The sequence below is a fragment of the Oncorhynchus mykiss genome, chromosome 11 (assembly GCF_013265735.2).
Source record: "Oncorhynchus mykiss isolate Arlee chromosome 11, USDA_OmykA_1.1, whole genome shotgun sequence".
Lineage (NCBI taxonomy): Eukaryota > Metazoa > Chordata > Actinopteri > Salmoniformes > Salmonidae > Oncorhynchus > Oncorhynchus mykiss.
The window spans coordinates 71,825,236-71,831,317 of NC_048575.1; the positions used below are offsets into that span (position 1 = coordinate 71,825,236).

Consider the following 6,082-nt stretch of genomic DNA (forward strand, 5'->3'; position numbering starts at 1 on the left):
GTAAGTTCCTACATTATTAGATATCACAATCTGGAAATGGTTTGACTGTGTTTGACCATCATTTGTGCTGTTAAACTCAGGATCCAAAAGATGTATATGGTGGACAGTAAGATTTAATACACCTGTATGGAGGGTTGCCATCTGATTGGAATTAGAAACAGAGTGCACTGGTGATCAGACATGGAGCACAGCTCCCAAAGAGTGCAAGGGTAAGTTGTGCTTCAATGATGACCACACACACACACACACACACACACACACACACACACACACACACACACACACCACACAACATCATTATGATTGTTCCCTCATCTTTTGCCATGCTCCAGGTGTCATGACCCATCCCTTCAAAATGCTGTCACAGGCTCCCACTGCAAGCCCACCTATCACATAGGAGATATGATCCCTCTGTCCTAACCTGAGGGGAGAGACATAGTGGGAGACACAGAGATCCTCTGGGTCACCGGACCCAAATACCATCACATACCATCACCAGGATAAATTACCTTGATTCAGCTGCATTTCACAAACAACATACCCAGTTCCACCAATCTGGAGATGTATCCATTCTGCAACTATTACCTGACGGTAATCTCTCCCATCGGATATTTCAGATGAAATATGGTATTTTTTCCCTTCTTTCCTTTATGAATTCTGCACCCAAAATGCTCAATCCACTTGATGACCCAGCAGTGCAATGCAAACCATGGGAGAAACTCACAGAAATCTAATGTATCTGTAAAATGGCTTAAGATTGCGCGTGTGTTTTACCAACCTTTATGGCACCTTTGACTGCATATTCTAACTAGGAGCTATGATAAATTCTATAATATTCCCTTAGATACAGATATAAGATCAGCTCAGCCTCCACAAGTTCACATCTTGACCACCAGGAGAGGAAACACAAAACTGACCTAATTTCAGCGGTTTCAGGGTTTCATGTTGCTCTTTTGTCCAGATCATCTCAAGAAGTGTGTGCCACCAACTCTGAGAGGGGTCAGAAAGACAGACTGAGCATGTGCGAGATACACGCCCTGCAGTGTACTACAACTTGACAGAGGACAGCGCCTGCCAGTGGCCAACCCACACAACTTCACCCTGCACTGCGTGACTGCCAGCTGTGGGAGACCTGTGATGGTACAACTCAACACCTCTGTTTTTTTTGTGTGTGTACTTACATGGGCAACCGCGTGCAAATGAGCATGTGTGTGTGTGTGTGTTGGTGTTCCCATATGTGTGTGTGTGTGTGTGTGTGTGCAAACTGCACCAGATCTCAAGGACATTTTCCTTGTCTCCTTCTAACAGGACTAACAAACAGGTGTCGCTTTGAGGACAGAGTTGAGTCTGTGTATCCGTCTGGGGGCTGAGGCTGACAGTGCTACCCAGATGCTGAGCGAGTGTGAGGCAGAACTGAGGAGATGTAAATGGGAGGAGGTGTCCATTGGCAGCATACTGCCCTGTGGCGCCTAAGGACACAAGAGAATGGTCTCCTCTCCTCTGAATCAACATGTCTGTGACAATGACAGAAAATACCCTCCTTTACTAATTTGGTCTCCTCTCTGTTAATTTTACATGACTCTTCAAACGCACTGCTTCAAAGACATTAGAGCAATTTAAATCATCCATTAGTTTGGATTTGATAATACATAGTTTTGTTCCAATAAACAAAAGAAAGTCACAACACTAGCATAAGACCTAAGGGCTCTATTCAGTCTATCGATGAAACGTTACTGATTGCGTGATAGAAATTAAAGGGTAGTTTCCTATTGAACCGACATCGGTAGTGTCTGCCGTAAATGCAATCTCTGCTGAAGCGGGAACATTGCCTTTAAATTTAATTCACGCTGTAACACTGGATTTCCGTGATACGGATTGAATAGGACCCTAATTCTACTTACCCTTGTATAAAATTACCTCATCCAATTTAGAGTTACATACGGAGCATTCAGACCCATTGACTTTTTCACATTTTGTTACATTACAGCGTTATTCTAAAATTGCTTAAACATTTTTTTCCCTCATCAAGCTACAAACAATAACCCATAATAACTAAGCAACTACATTTTTGCAAATGTATTAAAAATAAAAACAGAAATACCTTATTTACTTTATTTTCGAAAGGCAAACATCTGTCTATATAAGGTCCCACAGTTGACAGTGCATGGCAGAGCAAAAACCAAGTGCAAAAACCAAGTCATAAGGTCATTGTCCAAATTGTCCGTAGAGCTCAAAGACAGGATTATGTCGAGATCTGGGGAAGGGTACCAAAAAATGTCTGCAGCATTGAAGGTCCCCAAGAACACAGTGGCCTCAATCATTCTTAAATGGAAGAAGTTTGGAACCACCAAAACTCTTCCTAGAGCTGGCTGCCCGGCCAAACTGAGTAAACAGGGGAAAACGGCCTTGTTCAGGGAGGTGACCAAGAATCCAATGGTCACTCTGACAGAGCTCCAGAGCTCCTCTGTGGAGATGGGAGAATCTTCCAGAAGGACAATCATGTCTGTAGCACTCCACCAATCAGGCCTTTAAGGCTAATCTGAAGATGGTGCTGGCTAAAACTGGCGAGTTTAGAGAGTATAGAGATATTGTTATCCACGTCGGCACTAACGATGTTAGGATGAAACAGTCAGAGGTCACCAAGCACAACATAGCTTCAGCGTGTAAATCAGCTAGAAAGATGTGTCGGCATCGAGTAATTGTCTCTGGCCCCTTCCCAGTTAGGGGGAGTGATGAGCTCTATAGCAAAGTCTCACAACTCAATTGCTGGTTGAAAACTGTTTTCTGCTCCTCCCAAAAGATAGACTTTGTAGATAATTGGCCCTCTTTCTGGGACTCACCCACAAACAGGACCAAGCCTGGCCTGCTGAGGAGTGACGGACTCCATCCTAGCTGGAGGGGTACTCTCATCTTATCTACCAACATAGACAGGGCTCTAACTTCTTTAGCTCCACAATGAAATAGGGTGCAGGCCAGGCAGCAGACTGTTAGCCAGCCTGCCAGCTTAGTGGAGTCTGCCACTAGCACAGTCAGTGTCGTCAGCTCAGCTATCCCCATTGAGACCGTGTCTGTGCCTCGACCTAGGTTGGGCAAAACTAAACATAGCGGTGTTCGCCTTAGCAATCTCACTAGGATAAAGACCTCCTCCATTCCTGCCATTATTGATGTGATACCTCACATCTCAAAATAGGGCTACTTAATGTTAGATTCCTCACTTCAAAGGCAGTTATAGTCAATGAACTAATCACTGATCATAATCTTGATTTGATTGGCTTGACTGAAACATGGCTTAAGCCTGATGAATTTACTGTGTTAAATGAGGCCTCACCTCCTGGTTACACTAGTGGTTACACTAGTGACCATATCACCCATGCATATCCCCCATGCATCTCGCAAAGGCGGAGGTGTTGCTAACATTTACGATAGCAAATTTCAATTTACCCAAAAAAATTGACGTTTTTGTCTTTTGAGCTTCTAGTCATGAAATCTATGCAGCCTACTTAATCACTTTTTTATGGCTACTGTTTACAGGCCTCCTGTGCCATATACAGCGTTCCTCACTTAGTTCCATGAATTCCTATCGGACCTTGTAGTGATAGCAGATAATATTCTAATATTTGGTGACTTTAATATTCACATGGAAAAGTCTACAGACCCACTCCAAAAGGCTTTCGGAGCCATCATCGTCTCAATGGGTTTTGTTCCACATGTCTCTGGATCTACTCACTGCCACAGTCATACTCTGGATCTATTTTTGTCCCATGGAATAAATGTTGTGGATCTTAATGTTTTTCCTCATAATCCTGGACTATCGGACCACCATTTTATTGCATTTGCTATCGCAACAAATAATCTGCTCAGACCCCAACCAAGGAGCATCAAAAGTTTCGACTTTTAAACTCGGACTAAACAGAGATGCTTGTTCTAGGTCTCAAGAAACAAAGAGATCTTCTGTTGAATCTGACAATTAATCTTGTACAGTCGTCTCAAATAAAACTGTGAAGGACCTCTGCGTTACTCTGGACCCTGATCTCTCTTTGGATGAACATATCAATACTGTTTCAAGGACAGCTTCTTTCCATCTATGTAACATTGCAAAAATCTGAAACTTTCTGTCCAAAAATGATGCAGAAAAATGTATCCATGCTTTTGTTAGTTCTAGGTTAGACTACTGCAATGCTCTACTTTCCGGCTACCCGGATAAAGCACTAAATAAACTTCAGTTAGTGCTAAATACGGCTGTTAGAATCCTGACTAGAACCCCAAAAATGTATCATATTACTTCAGTGCTAGCCTCACTACATTGGCTTCCTGTCAAGGCAAGGGCTGATTTCAATGTTTTACTGCAAACCTACAAAGCATTACAGGGGCTTGCTCCTACCTATCTTTCCGATTTGGTCCTACCGTACATACCTACACGTACGCTACGGTCACAAGAAGCAGGCCTCCTAATTGTCCCTAGAATTTCTAAACAAACAGCTGGAGGCAGGGCTTTCTCCTATAGAGCTCAATTTTTATGGAATGGTCTGCCTACCCATGTGAGAGACGCAGACTTTATCTCAACCTTTAAGTCTTTACTGAAGACTCATCTCTTCAGTGGGTCATATGATTGAGTGTAGTCTGGCCTAGGAGTCTGAAGGTGAACGGAAAGGCTCTGGAGCAACGAACCGCCCTTGCTGTCTCTGCCTGGCCAGTTCCCCTCTCTCCACTGGAATTCTCTGCCTCAAACCCTATTACAGGGGCTGAGTCACTGGCTTACGGGTGCTCTTTCATGCCGTCCCTAGGAGGGGTGCGTCACTTGAGTGGGTTGAGTCACCACCCCCTTGGATTGTGCCGTGGAGGAGATCTTTGTGGGCTATACTCGGCCTTGTCTCAGGATGGTAAGTTGGTGGTTGAAGATATCCCTCTAGCGGTGTGGGGTCTGTGCTTTGGCAAAGTGGTTGGGGTTATATCCTTCCTGTTTGGCCCTGTCCGGGGGTATCATCGGATGGGGCCACAGTGTCTCCTGACCCCTCCTGTCTCAGCCTCCAGTATTTTTGCTGCAGTAGTTTGTGTCGGGGGGCTAGGGTCAGTTTGTTATATCTGGAGTACTTCTCCTGTCTTATCCAGTGTCCTGTGTGAATTTAAGTATCTCTCTAATTCTCTCTTTCTCTCTTTCTTTCTTTCTCTCTCTCTGAAGACCTGAGCCCTAGGACCATGCCTCAGGACTACCTGACATGATGACTCCTTGCTGTCCCCAGTCCACCTGGCCGTGCTGCTGCTCCAGTTTCAACTGTTCTGCCTGCAGCTATGGAACCCTGACCTGTTCACCGGACGTGCTACCTGTCCCAGACTTGCTGTTTTCAACTCTCTAGAGACAGCAGGAGTGGTAGAGATACTCTTAATGATCGGCTATGAAAAGCCAACTGACATTTACTCCTGAGGTGCTGACTTGCTGCATCCTCGACAACTACTGTGATTATTATTATTTGACCATGCTGGTCATTTATGAACATTTGAACATCTTGGCCATGTTCTGTTATAATCTCCACACAGCCAGAAAAGGACTGGCCACCCCACATAGCCTGGTTCCTCTCTAGGTTTCTTCCTAGGTTTTGGCCTTTCTAGGGAGTTTTTCCTAGCCACCATGCTTCTACACCTGCATTGCTTGCTGTTTGGGGTTTTAGGCTGGGTTTCTGTACAGCACTTTGAGATATCAGCTGATGTAAGAAGGGCTATGTAAATACATTTAATGTATTATGTATTTATTTTTTATGGTATAGTGGCCAGTGAACCCGATTGAACATCTCTGAAGAGACCTGAAAATAGTTTTGCAGCGATGCTCCCAATCCAACCTGACAGATCTTGAGACGAACTGCAGAGAAGAATGGGAGAAACTCCCCACATACAGGTGTGCTAAGCTTGTAGCTTGAGACTGTAATCATTGCCAAAGGTGCTTCAACAAACTACTGAGTAAAGGGTCTGAATACTTATCTAAATATTTTTCATATGTTTATTTTAACATTTGCAAAATATCTATAAACCTGTTTAAGCTTTGTCATTATGGGGTATTGTGTGTAGATTGATGAGGGGATTCTTGGTG

The 6,082-nt window shown here is 44.0% G+C and overlaps 1 pseudogene; it reads left to right on the top strand.

Annotated features, from left to right (window-relative positions):
- Positions 1-668: 668 nt before the first annotated feature.
- On the top strand, positions 669-1,656 carry LOC110536646 (annotated as a pseudogene).
- Positions 1,657-6,082: the final 4,426 nt, after the last annotated feature.